Raw genomic sequence first — 18,774 nt, 5'->3', positions numbered from 1 at the left:
AGTTCGATATGTATGCTTGGGGGCAGTTTTTTGATGCCTGGATGAGAAACGTTCCCAAAGTAAACTGCCTGTTACTCAGGCCCAGAAACTAGGATATGCATATAAATGGTAGATTTGGATAGAACACACTCTACAGTTTCCAAAACTGTTAAAATAATGTCTCTGAGTATAACAGAACTGATATGGCAGGCAAAAACCTGAAGAAAAGTTATCCAGGAGGTGGGATTTTTTTGATGTGGGTAGTTTTCAATTGAATGCCTATTGAGTTTCTAATGGGTTAGGATCCAGATTGCAGTTCCTATGGCTACCACTAGATGTCAACAGTCTTTAGACATTGGTTTAGACTTGTTTTCTGAAAAATGAAGAAGAATGAGACCTTGCTGTCAGTGGACTGAGGAAGCATGCAGTACTGGTTTGCGCGCGTGACAGAGTGCGCGCCCTTCGTTGTTTTTCATTTCTATTGAATACGCAATTGTCCGGTTGAAAATGTATTATTTAGACAATTGACAACGTGAGGATTAATTATGAACATCGTTTGACATGTTTCAACAAACTTTGCCGGTACTATTAGGATGTATTCGTCTGCATGTTTTGACCTCCTTTGAGCCAGTGTATTACTGAACACAATGCGCCAACAAAACAGAGTTTTTGGGATATAAAGAGGGACTTTCTCGAACAAAACAAACCTTTATTGTGGAGCTGGGACTCTTGTGACTGCAACCAGATGAAGATGTTCAAAGGTAAGTGATTCATGTTATCGCTATTTATGACTTTTGTGACTCGTCTACTTGGTTGGAATATGTTTTTGTAAGTGGGGCGCTGTCCTCAGATAATCGCATGGTAGGCTTTCGCAGTAAATCCTATTTGAAATGTGACAAAGCGGCTGGATTAACAAGAAGTTCATCTTTAAGCCGATGTATAGCACTTGTATTTTTGTGAATGTTTATATTGACTATTTCTATATTTTGAATTTGGCGCTCTGCAATTTCACCGGATGTTGTCGAGGTGGGTTGCTAGCAGAACACCTGCGCCAGAAAAGGTAAACATTAAAGCAACGCCCAAACAGGGACTTGAACCCTGGACCCTCAGATTAAAAGTCTGATGCTCTGCCGACTGAGCTATCTGGGCTCTGCATCTGCTTATTTTCAGACACTTAACCTGCCGGGCAGAGGCACGTGCTGATGGTGGTGGCATTGTCAGATGGTTCATTTCCCCAGAGAACCAGGCCTCCATTCCAAATTATACACTCATTAAAATCTGAACTAGGCATCCTCTCCAAAGATGTTAAATGTCAATGACCTCGTGGCGCAATGGTAGCGCGTCTGACTCCAGATCAGAAGTTTACGTGTTCAACTCACGTTGTGGTCATGGTTTTTATGTGTGCAATCTCTGCCGCCTTTACTCAGTGAATCAGCACAAGTACCAATGTGGCTTTACAGTACTAATCTCGCACAGAAACGAACAAACCAATGCTGCTTTTGATGAAAATTGTCTCTCACAAAAACCTGTCACACTGCAAAATCTTAAATGAAATCATGTGATTGTCAGTCTTCGAACAGGGAGTTCGATATGTATGCTTGGGGGCAGTTTTTTGATGCCTGGATGAGAAACGTTCCCAAAGTAAACTGCCTGTTACTCAGGCCCAGACACTAGGATATGCATATAAATGGTAGATTTGGATAGAACACACTCTACAGTTTCCAAAACTGTTAAAATAATGTCTCTGAGTATAACAGAACTGATATGGCAGGCAAAAACCTGAAGAAAAGTTATCCAGGAGGTGGGATTTTTTTGATGTGGGTAGTTTTCAATTGAATGCCTATTGAGTTTCTAATGGGTTAGGATCCAGATTGCAGTTCCTATGGCTACCACTAGATGTCAACAGTCTTTAGACATTGGTTTAGACTTGTTTTCTGAAAAATGAAGAAGAATGAGACCTTGCTGTCAGTGGACTGAGGAAGCATGCAGTACTGGTTTGCGCGCGTGACAGAGTGCGCGCCCTTCGTTGTTTTTCATTTCTATTGAATACGCAATTGTCCGGTTGAAAATGTATTATTTAGACAATTGACAACGTGAGGATTAATTATGAACATCGTTTGACATGTTTCAACAAACTTTGCCGGTACTATTAGGATGTATTCGTCTGCATGTTTTGACCTCCTTTGAGCCAGTGTATTACTGAACACAATGCGCCAACAAAACAGAGTTTTTGGGATATAAAGAGGGACTTTCTCGAACAAAACAAACCTTTATTGTGGAGCTGGGACTCTTGTGACTGCAACCAGATGAAGATGTTCAAAGGTAAGTGATTCATTTTATCGCTATTTATGACTTTTGTGACTCGTCTACTTGGTTGGAATATGTTTTTGTAAGTGGGGCGCTGTCCTCAGATAATCGCATGGTAGGCTTTCGCAGTAAATCCTATTTGAAATGTGACAAAGCGGCTGGATTAACAAGAAGTTCATCTTTAAGCCGATGTATAGCACTTGTATTTTTGTGAATGTTTATATTGACTATTTCTATATTTTGAATTTGGCGCTCTGCAATTTCACCGGATGTTGTCGAGGTGGGTTGCTAGCAGAACACCTGCGCCAGAAAAGGTAAACATTAAAGCAACGCCCAAACAGGGACTTGAACCCTGGACCCTCAGATTCAAAGTCTGATGCTCTACCGACTGAGCTATCTGGGCTCTGCATCTGCTTATTTTCAGACACTTAACCTGCCGGGCAGAGGCACGTGCTGATGGTGGTGGCATTGTCAGATGGTTCATTTCCCCAGAGAACCAGGCCTCCATTCCAAATTATACACTCATTAAAATCTGAACTAGGCATCCTCTCCAAAGATGTTAAATGTCAATGACCTCGTGGTGCAATGGTAGCGCGTCTGACTCCAGATCAGAAGGTTGCGTGTTCAACTCACGTCGTGGTCATGGTTTTTAGGTGTGCAATCTCTGCCGCCTTTACTCAGTGAATCAGCACAAGTACCAATGTGGCTTTACAGTACTAATCTCGCACAGAAACGAACAAACCAATGCTGCTTTTGATGAAAATTGTCTCTCACAAAAACCTGTCACACTGCAAAATCTTAAATGAAATCATGTGATTGTCAGTCTTCGAACAGGGAGTTCGATATGTATGCTTGGGGGCAGTTTTTTGATGCCTGGATGAGAAACGTTCCCAAAGTAAACTGCCTGTTACTCAGACCCAGAAACTAGGATATGCATATAAATGGTAGATTTGGATAGAACACACTCTACAGTTTCCAAAACTGTTAAAATAATGTCTCTGAGTATAACAGAACTGATATGGCAGGCAAAAACCTGAAGAAAAGTTATCCAGGAGGTGGGATTTTTTTGATGTGGGTAGTTTTCAATTGAATGCCTATTGAGTTTCTAATGGGTTAGGATCCAGATTCAACAAACTTTGCCGGTACTATTAGGATGTATTCGTCTGCATGTTTTGACCTCCTTTGAGCCAGTGTATTACTGAACACAATGCGCCAACAAAACAGAGTTTTTGGGATATAAAGAGGGACTTTCTCTGACAAAACAAACCTTTATTGTGGAGCTGGGACTCTTGTGACTGCAACCAGATGAAGATGTTCAAAGGTAAGTGATTCATTTTATCGCTATTTATGACTTTTGTGACTCGTCTACTTGGTTGGAATATGTTTTTGTAAGTGGGGCGCTGTCCTCAGATAATCGCATGGTAGGCTTTCGCAGTAAATCCTATTTGAAATGTGACAAAGCGGCTGGATTAACAAGAAGTTAATCTTTAAGCCGATGTATAACACTTGTATTTTTGTGAATGTTTATATTGACTATTTCTATATTTTGAATTTGGCGCTCTGCAATTTCACCGGATGTTGTCGAGGTGGGTTGCTAGCAGAACACCTGCGCCAGAAAAGGTAAACATTAAAGCAACGCCCAAACAGGGACTTGAACCCTGGACCCTCAGATTAAAAGTCTGATGCTCTACCGACTGAGCTATCTGGGCTCTGCATCTGCTTATTTTCAGACACTTAACCTGCCGGGCAGAGGCACGTGCTGATGGTGGTGGCATTGTCAGATGGTTCATTTCCCCAGAGAACCAGGCCTCCATTCCAAATTATACACTCATTAAAATCTGAACTAGGCATCCTCTCCAAAGATGTTAAATGTCAATGACCTCGTGGCGCAATGGTAGCGCGTCTGACTCCAGATCAGAAGGTTGCGTGTTCAACTCACGTCGTGGTCATGGTTTTTATGTGTGCAATCTCTGCCGCCTTTACTCAGTGAATCAGCACAAGTACCAATGTGGATTTACAGTACTAATCTCGCACAGAAACGAACAAACCAATGCTGCTTTTGATGAAAATTGTCTCTCACAAAAACCTGTCACACTGCAAAATCTTAAATGAAATCATGTGATTGTCAGTCTTCGAACAGGGAGTTCGATATGTATGCTTGGGGGCAGTTTTTTGATGCCTGGATGAGAAACGTTCCCAAAGTAAACTGCCTGTTACTCAGGCCCAGAAACTAGGATATGCATATAAATGGTAGATTTGGATAGAACACACTCTACAGTTTCCAAAACTGTTAAAATAATGTCTCTGAGTATAACAGAACTGATATGGCAGGCAAAAACCTGAAGAAAAGTTATCCAGGAGGTGGGATTTTTTTGATGTGGGTAGTTTTCAATTGAATGCCTATTGAGTTTCTAATGGGTTAGGATCCAGATTGCAGTTCCTATGGCTACCACTAGATGTCAACAGTCTTTAGACATTGGTTTAGACTTGTTTTCTGAAAAATGAAGAAGAATGAGACCTTGCTGTCAGTGGACTGAGGAAGCATGCAGTACTGGTTTGCGCGCGTGACAGAGTGCGCGCCCTTCGTTGTTTTTCATTTCTATTGAATACGCAATTGTCCGGTTGAAAATGTATTATTTAGACAATTGACAACGTGAGGATTAATTATGAACATCGTTTGACATGTTTCAACAAACTTTGCCGGTACTATTAGGATGTATTCGTCTGCATGTTTTGACCTCCTTTGAGCCAGTGTATTACTGAACACAATGCGCCAACAAAACAGAGTTTTTGGGATATAAAGAGGGACTTTCTCGAACAAAACAAACCTTTATTGTGGAGCTGGGACTCTTGTGACTGCAACCAGATGAAGATGTTCAAAGGTAAGTGATTCATTTTATCGCTATTTATGACTTTTGTGACTCGTCTACTTGGTTGGAATATGTTTTTGTAAGTGGGGCGCTGTCCTCAGATAATCGCATGGTAGGCTTTCGCAGTAAATCCTATTTGAAATGTGACAAAGCGGCTGGATTAACAAGAAGTTCATCTTTAAGCCGATGTATAGCACTTGTATTTTTGTGAATGTTTATATTGACTATTTCTATATTTTGAATTTGGCGCTCTGCAATTTCACCGGATGTTGTCGAGGTGGGTTGCTAGCAGAACACCTGCGCCAGAAAAGGTAAACATTAAAGCAACGCCCAAACAGGGACTTGAACCCTGGACCCTCAGATTAAAAGTCTGATGCTCTACCGACTGAGCTATCTGGGCTCTGCATCTGCTTATTTTCAGACACTTAACCTGCCGGGCAGAGGCACGTGCTGATGGTGGTGGCATTGTCAGATGGTTCATTTCCCCAGAGAACCAGGCCTCCATTCCAAATTATACACTCATTAAAATCTGAACTAGGCATCCTCTCCAAAGATGTTAAATGTCAATGACCTCGTGGCGCAATGGTAGTGCGTCTGACTCCAGATCAGAAGGTTGCGTGTTCAACTCACGTCGTGGTCATGGTTTTTATGTGTGCAATCTCTGCCGCCTTTACTCAGTGAATCAGCACAAGTACCAATGTGGATTTACAGTACTAATCTCGCACAGAAACGAACAAACCAATGCTGCTTTTGATGAAAATTGTCTCTCACAAAAACCTGTCACACTGCAAAATCTTAAATGAAATCATGTGATTGTCAGTCTTCGAACAGGGAGTTTAATGTATGCTTGGGGGCAGTTTTTTGATGCCTGGATGAGAAACGTTCCCAAAGTAAACTGCCTGTTACTCAGGCCCAGAAACTAGGATATGCATATAAATGGTAGATTTGGATAGAACACACTCTACAGTTTCCAAAACTGTTAAAATAATGTCTCTGAGTATAACAGAACTGATATGGCAGGCAAAAACCTGAAGAAAAGTTATCCAGGAGGTGGGATTTTTTTGATGTGGGTAGTTTTCAATTGAATGCCTATTGAGTTTCTAATGGGTTAGGATCCAGATTCAACAAACTTTGCCGGTACTATTAGGATGTATTCGTCTGCATGTTTTGACCTCCTTTGAGCCAGTGTATTACTGAACACAATGCGCCAACAAAACAGAGTTTTTGGGATATAAAGAGGGACTTTCTCTGACAAAACAAACCTTTATTGTGGAGCTGGGACTCTTGTGACTGCAACCAGATGAAGATGTTCAAAGGTAAGTGATTCATTTTATCGCTATTTATGACTTTTGTGACTCGTCTACTTGGTTGGAATATGTTTTTGTAAGTGGGGCGCTGTCCTCAGATAATCGCATGGTAGGCTTTCGCAGTAAATCCTATTTGAAATGTGACAAAGCGGCTGGATTAACAAGAAGTTAATCTTTAAGCCGATGTATAACACTTGTATTTTTGTGAATGTTTATATTGACTATTTCTATATTTTGAATTTGGCGCTCTGCAATTTCACCGGATGTTGTCGAGGTGGGTTGCTAGCAGAACACCTGCGCCAGAAAAGGTAAACATTAAAGCAACGCCCAAACAGGGACTTGAACCCTGGACCCTCAGATTAAAAGTCTGATGCTCTACCGACTGAGCTATCTGGGCTCTGCATCTGCTTATTTTCAGACACTTAACCTGCCGGGCAGAGGCACGTGCTGATGGTGGTGGCATTGTCAGATGGTTCATTTCCCCAGAGAACCAGGCCTCCATTCCAAATTATACACTCATTAAAATCTGAACTAGGCATCCTCTCCAAAGATGTTAAATGTCAATGACCTCGTGGCGCAATGGTAGCGCGTCTGACTCCAGATCAGAAGGTTGCGTGTTCAACTCACGTCGTGGTCATGGTTTTTATGTGTGCAATCTCTGCCGCCTTTACTCAGTGAATCAGCACAAGTACCAATGTGGATTTACAGTACTAATCTCGCACAGAAACGAACAAACCAATGCTGCTTTTGATGAAAATTGTCTCTCACAAAAACCTGTCACACTGCAAAATCTTAAATGAAATCATGTGATTGTCAGTCTTCGAACAGGGAGTTCGATATGTATGCTTGGGGGCAGTTTTTTGATGCCTGGATGAGAAACGTTCCCAAAGTAAACTGCCTGTTACTCAGGCCCAGAAACTAGGATATGCATATAAATGGTAGATTTGGATAGAACACACTCTACAGTTTCCAAAACTGTTAAAATAATGTCTCTGAGTATAACAGAACTGATATGGCAGGCAAAAACCTGAAGAAAAGTTATCCAGGAGGTGGGATTTTTTTGATGTGGGTAGTTTTCAATTGAATGCCTATTGAGTTTCTAATGGGTTAGGATCCAGATTGCAGTTCCTATGGCTACCACTAGATGTCAACAGTCTTTAGACATTGGTTTAGACTTGTTTTCTGAAAAATGAAGAAGAATGAGACCTTGCTGTCAGTGGACTGAGGAAGCATGCAGTACTGGTTTGCGCGCGTGACAGAGTGCGCGCCCTTCGTTGTTTTTCATTTCTATTGAATACGCAATTGTCCGGTTGAAAATGTATTATTTAGACAATTGACAACGTGAGGATTAATTATGAACATCGTTTGACATGTTTCAACAAACTTTGCCGGTACTATTAGGATGTATTCGTCTGCATGTTTTGACCTCCTTTGAGCCAGTGTATTACTGAACACAATGCGCCAACAAAACAGAGTTTTTGGGATATAAAGAGGGACTTTCTCGAACAAAACAAACCTTTATTGTGGAGCTGGGACTCTTGTGACTGCAACCAGATGAAGATGTTCAAAGGTAAGTGATTCATTTTATCGCTATTTATGACTTTTGTGACTCGTCTACTTGGTTGGAATATGTTTTTGTAAGTGGGGCGCTGTCCTCAGATAATCGCATGGTAGGCTTTCGCAGTAAATCCTATTTGAAATGTGACAAAGCGGCTGGATTAACAAGAAGTTCATCTTTAAGCCGATGTATAGCACTTGTATTTTTGTGAATGTTTATATTGACTATTTCTATATTTTGAATTTGGCGCTCTGCAATTTCACCGGATGTTGTCGAGGTGGGTTGCTAGCAGAACACCTGCGCCAGAAAAGGTAAACATTAAAGCAACGCCCAAACAGGGACTTGAACCCTGGACCCTCAGATTAAAAGTCTGATGCTCTACCGACTGAGCTATCTGGGCTCTGCATCTGCTTATTTTCAGACACTTAACCTGCCGGGCAGAGGCACGTGCTGATGGTGGTGGCATTGTCAGATGGTTCATTTCCCCAGAGAACCAGGCCTCCATTCCAAATTATACACTCATTAAAATCTGAACTAGGCATCCTCTCCAAAGATGTTAAATGTCAATGACCTCGTGGCGCAATGGTAGTGCGTCTGACTCCAGATCAGAAGGTTGCGTGTTCAACTCACGTCGTGGTCATGGTTTTTATGTGTGCAATCTCAGCCGCCTTTACTCAGTGAATCAGCACAAGTACCAATGTGGATTTACAGTACTAATCTCGCACAGAAACGAACAAACCAATGCTGCTTTTGATGAAAATTGTCTCTCACAAAAACCTGTCACACTGCAAAATCTTAAATGAAATCATGTGATTGTCAGTCTTCGAACAGGGAGTTTAATGTATGCTTGGGGGCAGTTTTTTGATGCCTGGATGAGAAACGTTCCCAAAGTAAACTGCCTGTTACTCAGGCCCAGAAACTAGGATATGCATATAAATGGTAGATTTGGATAGAACACACTCTACAGTTTCCAAAACTGTTAAAATAATGTCTCTGAGTATAACAGAACTGATATGGCAGGCAAAAACCTGAAGAAAAGTTATCCAGGAGGTGGGATTTTTTTGATGTGGGTAGTTTTCAATTGAATGCCTATTGAGTTTCTAATGGGTTAGGATCCAGATTGCAGTTCCTATGGCTACCACTAGATGTCAACAGTCTTTAGACATTGGTTTAGACTTGTTTTCTGAAAAATGAAGAAGAATGAGACCTTGCTGTCAGTGGACTGAGGAAGCATGCAGTACTGGTTTGCGCGCGTGACAGAGTGCGCGCCCTTCGTTGTTTTTCATTTCTATTGAATACGCAATTGTCCGGTTGAAAATGTATTATTTAGACAATTGACAACGTGAGGATTAATTATGAACATCGTTTGACATGTTTCAACAAACTTTGCCGGTACTATTAGGATGTATTCGTCTGCATGTTTTGACCTCCTTTGAGCCAGTGTATTACTGAACACAATGCGCCAACAAAACAGAGTTTTTGGGATATAAAGAGGGACTTTCTCGAACAAAACAAACCTTTATTGTGGAGCTGGGACTCTTGTGACTGCAACCAGATGAAGATGTTCAAAGGTAAGTGATTCATTTTATCGCTATTTATGACTTTTGTGACTCGTCTACTTGGTTGGAATATGTTTTTGTAAGTGGGGCGCTGTCCTCAGATAATCGCATGGTAGGCTTTCGCAGTAAATCCTATTTGAAATGTGACAAAGCGGCTGGATTAACAAGAAGTTCATCTTTAAGCCGATGTATAGCACTTGTATTTTTGTGAATGTTTATATTGACTATTTCTATATTTTGAATTTGGCGCTCTGCAATTTCACCGGATGTTGTCGAGGTGGGTTGCTAGCAGAACACCTGCGCCAGAAAAGGTAAACATTAAAGCAACGCCCAAACAGGGACTTGAACCCTGGACCCTCAGATTAAAAGTCTGATGCTCTACCGACTGAGCTATCTGGGCTCTGCATCTGCTTATTTTCAGACACTTAACCTGCCGGGCAGAGGCACGTGCTGATGGTGGTGGCATTGTCAGATGGTTCATTTCCCCAGAGAACCAGGCCTCCATTCCAAATTATACACTCATTAAAATCTGAACTAGGCATCCTCTCCAAAGATGTTAAATGTCAATGACCTCGTGGCGCAATGGTAGCGCGTCTGACTCCAGATCAGAAGGTTGCGTGTTCAACTCACGTCGTGGTCATGGTTTTTATGTGTGCAATCTCTGCCGCCTTTACTCAGTGAATCAGCACAAGTACCAATGTGGCTTTACAGTACTAATCTCGCACAGAAATGAACAAACCAATGCTGCTTTTGATGAAAATTGTCTCTCACAAAAACCTGTCACACTGCAAAATCTTAAATGAAATCATGTGATTGTCAGTCTTCGAACAGGGAGTTCGATATGTATGCTTGGGGGCAGTTTTTTGATGCCTGGATGAGAAACGTTCCCAAAGTAAACTGCCTGTTACTCAGGCCCAGAAACTAGGATATGCATATAAATGGTAGATTTGGATAGAACACACTCTACAGTTTCCAAAACTGTTAAAATAATGTCTCTGAGTATAACAGAACTGATATGGCAGGCAAAAACCTGAAGAAAAGTTATCCAGGAGGTGGGATTTTTTTGATGTGGGTAGTTTTCAATTGAATGCCTATTGAGTTTCTAATGGGTTAGGATCCAGATTGCAGTTCCTATGGCTACCACTAGATGTCAACAGTCTTTAGACATTGGTTTAGACTTGTTTTCTGAAAAATGAAGAAGAATGAGACCTTGCTGTCAGTGGACTGAGGAAGCATGCAGTACTGGTTTGCGCGCGTGACAGAGTGCGCGCCCTTCGTTGTTTTTCATTTCTATTGAATACGCAATTGTCCGGTTGAAAATGTATTATTTAGACAATTGACAACGTGAGGATTAATTATGAACATCGTTTGACATGTTTCAACAAACTTTGCCGGTACTATTAGGATGTATTCGTCTGCATGTTTTGACCTCCTTTGAGCCAGTGTATTACTGAACACAATGCGCCAACAAAACAGAGTTTTTGGGATATAAAGAGGGACTTTCTCGAACAAAACAAACCTTTATTGTGGAGCTGGGACTCTTGTGACTGCAACCAGATGAAGATGTTCAAAGGTAAGTGATTCATTTTATCGCTATTTATGACTTTTGTGACTCGTCTACTTGGTTGGAATATGTTTTTGTAAGTGGGGCGCTGTCCTCAGATAATCGCATGGTAGGCTTTCGCAGTAAATCCTATTTGAAATGTGACAAAGCGGCTGGATTAACAAGAAGTTCATCTTTAAGCCGATGTATAGCACTTGTATTTTTGTGAATGTTTATATTGACTATTTCTATATTTTGAATTTGGCGCTCTGCAATTTCACCGGATGTTGTCGAGGTGGGTTGCTAGCAGAACACCTGCGCCAGAAAAGGTAAACATTAAAGCAACGCCCAAACAGGGACTTGAACCCTGGACCCTCAGATTAAAAGTCTGATGCTCTACCGACTGAGCTATCTGGGCTCTGCATCTGCTTATTTTCAGACACTTAACCTGCCGGGCAGAGGCACGTGCTGATGGTGGTGGCATTGTCAGATGGTTCATTTCCCCAGAGAACCAGGCCTCCATTCCAAATTATACACTCATTAAAATCTGAACTAGGCATCCTCTCCAAAGATGTTAAATGTCAATGACCTCGTGGTGCAATGGTAGCGCGTCTGACTCCAGATCAGAAGGTTGCGTGTTCAACTCACGTCGTGGTCATGGTTTTTATGTGTGCAATCTCTGCCGCCTTTACTCAGTGAATCAGCACAAGTACCAATGTGGCTTTACAGTACTAATCTCGCACAGAAATGAACAAACCAATGCTGCTTTTGATGAAAATTGTCTCTCACAAAAACCTGTCACACTGCAAAATCTTAAATGAAATCATGTGATTGTCAGTCTTCGAACAGGGAGTTCGATATGTATGCTTGGGGGCAGTTTTTTGATGCCTGGATGAGAAACGTTCCCAAAGTAAACTGCCTGTTACTCAGGCCCAGAAACTAGGATATGCATATAAATGGTAGATTTGGATAGAACACACTCTACAGTTTCCAAAACTGTTAAAATAATGTCTCTGAGTATAACAGAACTGATATGGCAGGCAAAAACCTGAAGAAAAGTTATCCAGGAGGTGGGATTTTTTTGATGTGGGTAGTTTTCAATTGAATGCCTATTGAGTTTCTAATGGGTTAGGATCCAGATTGCAGTTCCTATGGCTACCACTAGATGTCAACAGTCTTTAGACATTGGTTTAGACTTGTTTTCTGAAAAATGAAGAAGAATGAGACCTTGCTGTCAGTGGACTGAGGAAGCATGCAGTACTGGTTTGCGCGCGTGACAGAGTGCGCGCCCTTCGTTGTTTTTCATTTCTATTGAATACGCAATTGTCCGGTTGAAAATGTATTATTTAGACAATTGACAACGTGAGGATTAATTATGAACATCGTTTGACATGTTTCAACAAACTTTGCCGGTACTATTAGGATGTATTCGTCTGCATGTTTTGACCTCCTTTGAGCCAGTGTATTACTGAACACAATGCGCCAACAAAACAGAGTTTTTGGGATATAAAGAGGGACTTTCTCGAACAAAACAAACCTTTATTGTGGAGCTGGGACTCTTGTGACTGCAACCAGATGAAGATGTTCAAAGGTAAGTGATTCATTTTATCGCTATTTATGACTTTTGTGACTCGTCTACTTGGTTGGAATATGTTTTTGTAAGTGGGGCGCTGTCCTCAGATAATCGCATGGTAGGCTTTCGCAGTAAATCCTATTTGAAATGTGACAAAGCGGCTGGATTAACAAGAAGTTCATCTTTAAGCCGATGTATAGCACTTGTATTTTTGTGAATGTTTATATTGACTATTTCTATATTTTGAATTTGGCGCTCTGCAATTTCACCGGATGTTGTCGAGGTGGGTTGCTAGCAGAACACCTGCGCCAGAAAAGGTAAACATTAAAGCAACGCCCAAACAGGGACTTGAACCCTGGACCCTCAGATTAAAAGTCTGATGCTCTACCGACTGAGCTATCTGGGCTCTGCATCTGCTTATTTTCAGACACTTAACCTGCCGGGCAGAGGCACGTGCTGATGGTGGTGGCATTGTCAGATGGTTCATTTCCCCAGAGAACCAGGCCTCCATTCCAAATTATACACTCATTAAAATCTGAACTAGGCATCCTCTCCAAAGATGTTAAATGTCAATGACCTCGTGGCGCAATGGTAGCGCGTCTGACTCCAGATCAGAAGGTTGCGTGTTCAACTCACGTCGTGGTCATGGTTTTTATGTGTGCAATCTCTGCCGCCTTTACTCAGTGAATCAGCACAAGTACCAATGTGGCTTTACAGTACTAATCTCGCACAGAAATGAACAAACCAATGCTGCTTTTGATGAAAATTGTCTCTCACAAAAACCTGTCACACTGCAAAATCTTAAATGAAATCATGTGATTGTCAGTCTTCGAACAGGGAGTTCGATATGTATGCTTGGGGGCAGTTTTTTGATGCCTGGATGAGAAACGTTCCCAAAGTAAACTGCCTGTTACTCAGGCCCAGAAACTAGGATATGCATATAAATGGTAGATTTGGATAGAACACACTCTACAGTTTCCAAAACTGTTAAAATAATGTCTCTGAGTATAACAGAACTGATATGGCAGGCAAAAACCTGAAGAAAAGTTATCCAGGAGGTGGGATTTTTTTGATGTGGGTAGTTTTCAATTGAATGCCTATTGAGTTTCTAATGGGTTAGGATCCAGATTGCAGTTCCTATGGCTACCACTAGATGTCAACAGTCTTTAGACATTGGTTTAGACTTGTTTTCTGAAAAATGAAGAAGAATGAGACCTTGCTGTCAGTGGACTGAGGAAGCATGCAGTACTGGTTTGCGCGCGTGACAGAGTGCGCGCCCTTCGTTGTTTTTCATTTCTATTGAATACGCAATTGTCCGGTTGAAAATGTATTATTTAGACAATTGACAACGTGAGGATTAATTATGAACATCGTTTGACATGTTTCAACAAACTTTGCCGGTACTATTAGGATGTATTCGTCTGCATGTTTTGACCTCCTTTGAGCCAGTGTATTACTGAACACAATGCGCCAACAAAACAGAGTTTTTGGGATATAAAGAGGGACTTTCTCGAACAAAACAAACCTTTATTGTGGAGCTGGGACTCTTGTGACTGCAACCAGATGAAGATGTTCAAAGGTAAGTGATTCATTTTATCGCTATTTATGACTTTTGTGACTCGTCTACTTGGTTGGAATATGTTTTTGTAAGTGGGGCGCTGTCCTCAGATAATCGCATGGTAGGCTTTCGCAGTAAATCCTATTTGAAATGTGACAAAGCGGCTGGATTAACAAGAAGTTCATCTTTAAGCCGATGTATAGCACTTGTATTTTTGTGAATGTTTATATTGACTATTTCTATATTTTGAATTTGGCGCTCTGCAATTTCACCGGATGTTGTCGAGGTGGGTTGCTAGCAGAACACCTGCGCCAGAAAAGGTAAACATTAAAGCAACGCCCAAACAGGGACTTGAACCCTGGACCCTCAGATTAAAAGTCTGATGCTCTACCGACTGAGCTATCTGGGCTCTGCATCTGCTTATTTTCAGACACTTAACCTGCCGGGCAGAGGCACGTGCTGATGGTGGTGGCATTGTCAGATGGTTCATTTCCCCAGAGAACCAGGCCTCCATTCCAAATTATACACTCATTAAAATCTGAACTAGGCATCCTCTCCAAAGATGTTAAATGTCAATGACCTCGTGGCGCAATGGTAGTGCGTCTGACTCCAGATCAGAAGGTTGCGTGTTCAACTCACGTCGTGGTCATGGTTTTTATGTGTGCAATCTCTGCCGCCTTTACTCAGTGAATCAGCACAAGTACCAATGTGGATTTACAGTACTAATCTCGCACAGAAACGAACAAACCAATGCTGCTTTTGATGAAAATTGTCTCTCACAAAAACCTGTCACACTGCAAAATCTTAAATGAAATCATGTGATTGTCAGTCTTCGAACAGGGAGTTTAATGTATGCTTGGGGGCAGTTTTTTGATGCCTGGATGAGAAACGTTCCCAAAGTAAACTGCCTGTTACTCAGGCCCAGAAACTAGGATATGCATATAAATGGTAGATTTGGATAGAACACACTCTACAGTTTCCAAAACTGTTAAAATAATGTCTCTGAGTATAACAGAACTGATATGGCAGGCAAAAACCTGAAGAAAAGTTATCCAGGAGGTGGGATTTTTTTGATGTGGGTAGTTTTCAATTGAATGCCTATTGAGTTTCTAATGGGTTAGGATCCAGATTGCAGTTCCTATGGCTACCACTAGATGTCAACAGTCTTTAGACATTGGTTTAGACTTGTTTTCTGAAAAATGAAGAAGAATGAGACCTTGCTGTCAGTGGACTGAGGAAGCATGCAGTACTGGTTTGCGCGCGTGACAGAGTGCGCGCCCTTCGTTGTTTTTCATTTCTATTGAATACGCAATTGTCCGGTTGAAAATGTATTATTTAGACAATTGACAACGTGAGGATTAATTATGAACATCGTTTGACATGTTTCAACAAACTTTGCCGGTACTATTAGGATGTATTCGTCTGCATGTTTTGACCTCCTTTGAGCCAGTGTATTACTGAACACAATGCGCCAACAAAACAGAGTTTTTGGGATATAAAGAGGGACTTTCTCGAACAAAACAAACCTTTATTGTGGAGCTGGGACTCTTGTGACTGCAACCAGATGAAGATGTTCAAAGGTAAGTGATTCATTTTATCGCTATTTATGACTTTTGTGACTCGTCTACTTGGTTGGAATATGTTTTTGTAAGTGGGGCGCTGTCCTCAGATAATCGCATGGTAGGCTTTCGCAGTAAATCCTATTTGAAATGTGACAAAGCGGCTGGATTAACAAGAAGTTCATCTTTAAGCCGATGTATAGCACTTGTATTTTTGTGAATGTTTATATTGACTATTTCTATATTTTGAATTTGGCGCTCTGCAATTTCACCGGATGTTGTCGAGGTGGGTTGCTAGCAGAACACCTGCGCCAGAAAAGGTAAACATTAAAGCAACGCCCAAACAGGGACTTGAACCCTGGACCCTCAGATTAAAAGTCTGATGCTCTACCGACTGAGCTATCTGGGCTCTGCATCTGCTTATTTTCAGACACTTAACCTGCCGGGCAGAGGCACGTGCTGATGGTGGTGGCATTGTCAGATGGTTCATTTCCCCAGAGAACCAGGCCTCCATTCCAAATTATACACTCATTAAAATCTGAACTAGGCATCCTCTCCAAAGATGTTAAATGTCAATGACCTCGTGGCGCAATGGTAGTGCGTCTGACTCCAGATCAGAAGGTTGCGTGTTCAACTCACGTCGTGGTCATGGTTTTTATGTGTGCAATCTCTGCCGCCTTTACTCAGTGAATCAGCACAAGTACCAATGTGGATTTACAGTACTAATCTCGCACAGAAACGAACAAACCAATGCTGCTTTTGATGAAAATTGTCTCTCACAAAAACCTGTCACACTGCAAAATCTTAAATGAAATCATGTGATTGTCAGTCTTCGAACAGGGAGTTTAATGTATGCTTGGGGGCAGTTTTTTGATGCCTGGATGAGAAACGTTCCCAAAGTAAACTGCCTGTTACTCAGGCCCAGAAACTAGGATATGCATATAAATGGTAGATTTGGATAGAACACACTCTACAGTTTCCAAAACTGTTAAAATAATGTCTCTGAGTATAACAGAACTGATATGGCAGGCAAAAACCTGAAGAAAAGTTATCCAGGAGGTGGGATTTTTTTGATGTGGGTAGTTTTCAATTGAATGCCTATTGAGTTTCTAATGGGTTAGGATCCAGATTGCAGTTCCTATGGCTACCACTAGATGTCAACAGTCTTTAGACATTGGTTTAGACTTGTTTTCTGAAAAATGAAGAAGAATGAGACCTTGCTGTCAGTGGACTGAGGAAGCATGCAGTACTGGTTTGCGCGCGTGACAGAGTGCGCGCCCTTCGTTGTTTTTCATTTCTATTGAATACGCAATTGTCCGGTTGAAAATGTATTATTTAGACAATTGACAACGTGAGGATTAATTATGAACATCGTTTGACATGTTTCAACAAACTTTGCCGGTACTATTAGGATGTATTCGTCTGCATGTTTTGACCTCCTTTGAGCCAGTGTATTACTGAACACAATGCGCCAACAAAACAGAGTTTTTGGGATATAAAGAGGGACTTTCTCGAACAAAACAAACCTTTATTGTGGAGCTGGGACTCTTGTGACTGCAACCAGATGAAGATGTTCAAAGGTAAGTGATTCATTTTATCGCTATTTATGACTTTTGTGACTCGTCTACTTGGTTGGAATATGTTTTTGTAAGTGGGGCGCTGTCCTCAGATAATCGCATGGTAGGCTTTCGCAGTAAATCCTATTTGAAATGTGACAAAGCGGCTGGATTAACAAGAAGTTCATCTTTAAGCCGATGTATAGCACTTGTATTTTTGTGAATGTTTATATTGACTATTTCTATATTTTGAATTTGGCGCTCTGCAATTTCACCGGATGTTGTCGAGGTGGGTTGCTAGCAGAACACCTGCGCCAGAAAAGGTAAACATTAAAGCAACGCCCAAACAGGGACTTGAACCCTGGACCCTCAGATTAAAAGTCTGATGCTCTACCGACTGAGCTATCTGGGCTCTGCATCTGCTTATTTTCAGACACTTAACCTGCCGGGCAGAGGCACGTGCTGATGGTGGTGGCATTGTCAGATGGTTCATTTCCCCAGAGAACCAGGCCTCCATTCCAAATTATACACTCATTAAAATCTGAACTAGGCATCCTCTCCAAAGATGTTAAATGTCAATGACCTCGTGGCGCAATGGTAGCGCGTCTGACTCCAGATCAGAAGGTTGCGTGTTCAACTCACGTCGTGGTCATGGTTTTTATGTGTGCAATCTCTGCCGCCTTTACTCAGGTGAATCAGCACAAGTACCAATGTGGCTTTACAGTACTAATCTCGCACAGAAATGAACAAACCAATGCTGCTTTTGATGAAAATTGTCTCTCACAAAAACCTGTCACACTGCAAAATCTTAAATGAAATCATGTGATTGTCAGTCTTCGAACAGGGAGTTCGATATGTATGCTTGGGGGCAGTTTTTTGATGCCTGGATGAGAAACGTTCCCAAAGTAAACTGCCTGTTACTCAGGCCCAGAAACTAGGATATGCATATAAATGGTAGATTTGGATAGAACACACTCTACAGTTTCCAAAACTGTTAAAATAATGTCTCTGAGTATAACAGAACTGATATGGCAGGCAAAAACCTGAAGAAAAGTTATCCAGGAGGTGGGATTTTTTTGATGTGGGTAGTTTTCAATTGAATGCCTATTGAGTTTCTAATGGGTTAGGATCCAGATTGCAGTTCCTATGGCTACCACTAGATGTCAACAGTCTTTAGACATTGGTTTAGACTTGTTTTCTGAAAAATGAAGAAGAATGAGACCTTGCTGTCAGTGGACTGAGGAAGCATGCAGTACTGGTTTGCGCGCGTGACAGAGTGCGCGCCCTTCGTTGTTTTTCATTTCTATTGAATACGCAATTGTCCGGTTGAAAATGTATTATTTAGACAATTGACAACGTGAGGATTAATTATGAACATCGTTTGACATGTTTCAACAAACTTTGC

At 41.4% G+C, this 18,774-nt stretch overlaps 24 non-coding genes across 24 annotated transcripts; 12 read left to right on the top strand and 12 right to left on the bottom strand.

Annotated features, from left to right (window-relative positions):
• Positions 1–1,055: 1,055 nt before the first annotated feature.
• Positions 1,056–1,128, bottom strand: trnak-uuu. Its single transcript has one exon. It is a non-coding gene; the product is annotated as a tRNA-Lys (tRNA).
• Positions 1,129–1,296: 168 nt separating this feature from the next.
• trnaw-cca lies at positions 1,297–1,368 on the top strand. Its single transcript has one exon. It is a non-coding gene; the product is annotated as a tRNA-Trp (tRNA).
• Positions 1,369–2,616: 1,248 nt separating this feature from the next.
• On the bottom strand, positions 2,617–2,689 carry trnaq-uug. Its single transcript has one exon. It is a non-coding gene; the product is annotated as a tRNA-Gln (tRNA).
• Positions 2,690–2,857: 168 nt separating this feature from the next.
• On the top strand, positions 2,858–2,929 carry trnaw-cca. Its single transcript has one exon. It is a non-coding gene; the product is annotated as a tRNA-Trp (tRNA).
• Positions 2,930–3,922: 993 nt separating this feature from the next.
• Positions 3,923–3,995, bottom strand: trnak-uuu. Its single transcript has one exon. It is a non-coding gene; the product is annotated as a tRNA-Lys (tRNA).
• Positions 3,996–4,163: 168 nt separating this feature from the next.
• trnaw-cca lies at positions 4,164–4,235 on the top strand. The gene has a single exon. It is a non-coding gene; the product is annotated as a tRNA-Trp (tRNA).
• Positions 4,236–5,483: 1,248 nt separating this feature from the next.
• trnak-uuu lies at positions 5,484–5,556 on the bottom strand. Its single transcript has one exon. It is a non-coding gene; the product is annotated as a tRNA-Lys (tRNA).
• A 168-nt stretch (positions 5,557–5,724) lies between these two features.
• trnaw-cca lies at positions 5,725–5,796 on the top strand. The gene has a single exon. It is a non-coding gene; the product is annotated as a tRNA-Trp (tRNA).
• A 991-nt stretch (positions 5,797–6,787) lies between these two features.
• On the bottom strand, positions 6,788–6,860 carry trnak-uuu. Its single transcript has one exon. It is a non-coding gene; the product is annotated as a tRNA-Lys (tRNA).
• Positions 6,861–7,028: 168 nt separating this feature from the next.
• On the top strand, positions 7,029–7,100 carry trnaw-cca. The gene has a single exon. It is a non-coding gene; the product is annotated as a tRNA-Trp (tRNA).
• Positions 7,101–8,348: 1,248 nt separating this feature from the next.
• On the bottom strand, positions 8,349–8,421 carry trnak-uuu. Its single transcript has one exon. It is a non-coding gene; the product is annotated as a tRNA-Lys (tRNA).
• Positions 8,422–8,589: 168 nt separating this feature from the next.
• On the top strand, positions 8,590–8,661 carry trnaw-cca. Its single transcript has one exon. It is a non-coding gene; the product is annotated as a tRNA-Trp (tRNA).
• Positions 8,662–9,907: 1,246 nt separating this feature from the next.
• trnak-uuu lies at positions 9,908–9,980 on the bottom strand. Its single transcript has one exon. It is a non-coding gene; the product is annotated as a tRNA-Lys (tRNA).
• A 168-nt stretch (positions 9,981–10,148) lies between these two features.
• On the top strand, positions 10,149–10,220 carry trnaw-cca. The gene has a single exon. It is a non-coding gene; the product is annotated as a tRNA-Trp (tRNA).
• A 1,248-nt stretch (positions 10,221–11,468) lies between these two features.
• Positions 11,469–11,541, bottom strand: trnak-uuu. Its single transcript has one exon. It is a non-coding gene; the product is annotated as a tRNA-Lys (tRNA).
• Positions 11,542–11,709: 168 nt separating this feature from the next.
• On the top strand, positions 11,710–11,781 carry trnaw-cca. The gene has a single exon. It is a non-coding gene; the product is annotated as a tRNA-Trp (tRNA).
• Positions 11,782–13,029: 1,248 nt separating this feature from the next.
• trnak-uuu lies at positions 13,030–13,102 on the bottom strand. The gene has a single exon. It is a non-coding gene; the product is annotated as a tRNA-Lys (tRNA).
• Positions 13,103–13,270: 168 nt separating this feature from the next.
• On the top strand, positions 13,271–13,342 carry trnaw-cca. The gene has a single exon. It is a non-coding gene; the product is annotated as a tRNA-Trp (tRNA).
• Positions 13,343–14,590: 1,248 nt separating this feature from the next.
• Positions 14,591–14,663, bottom strand: trnak-uuu. The gene has a single exon. It is a non-coding gene; the product is annotated as a tRNA-Lys (tRNA).
• Positions 14,664–14,831: 168 nt separating this feature from the next.
• trnaw-cca lies at positions 14,832–14,903 on the top strand. The gene has a single exon. It is a non-coding gene; the product is annotated as a tRNA-Trp (tRNA).
• Positions 14,904–16,149: 1,246 nt separating this feature from the next.
• On the bottom strand, positions 16,150–16,222 carry trnak-uuu. Its single transcript has one exon. It is a non-coding gene; the product is annotated as a tRNA-Lys (tRNA).
• A 168-nt stretch (positions 16,223–16,390) lies between these two features.
• Positions 16,391–16,462, top strand: trnaw-cca. The gene has a single exon. It is a non-coding gene; the product is annotated as a tRNA-Trp (tRNA).
• Positions 16,463–17,708: 1,246 nt separating this feature from the next.
• Positions 17,709–17,781, bottom strand: trnak-uuu. The gene has a single exon. It is a non-coding gene; the product is annotated as a tRNA-Lys (tRNA).
• A 168-nt stretch (positions 17,782–17,949) lies between these two features.
• Positions 17,950–18,021, top strand: trnaw-cca. The gene has a single exon. It is a non-coding gene; the product is annotated as a tRNA-Trp (tRNA).
• Positions 18,022–18,774: the final 753 nt, after the last annotated feature.

This window comes from Oncorhynchus mykiss, unplaced genomic scaffold (genome assembly GCF_013265735.2).
Source record: "Oncorhynchus mykiss isolate Arlee unplaced genomic scaffold, USDA_OmykA_1.1 un_scaffold_466, whole genome shotgun sequence".
NCBI classification, from domain to species: domain Eukaryota; kingdom Metazoa; phylum Chordata; class Actinopteri; order Salmoniformes; family Salmonidae; genus Oncorhynchus; species Oncorhynchus mykiss.
This window is presented reverse-complemented; position numbering and strand designations above follow the sequence as displayed.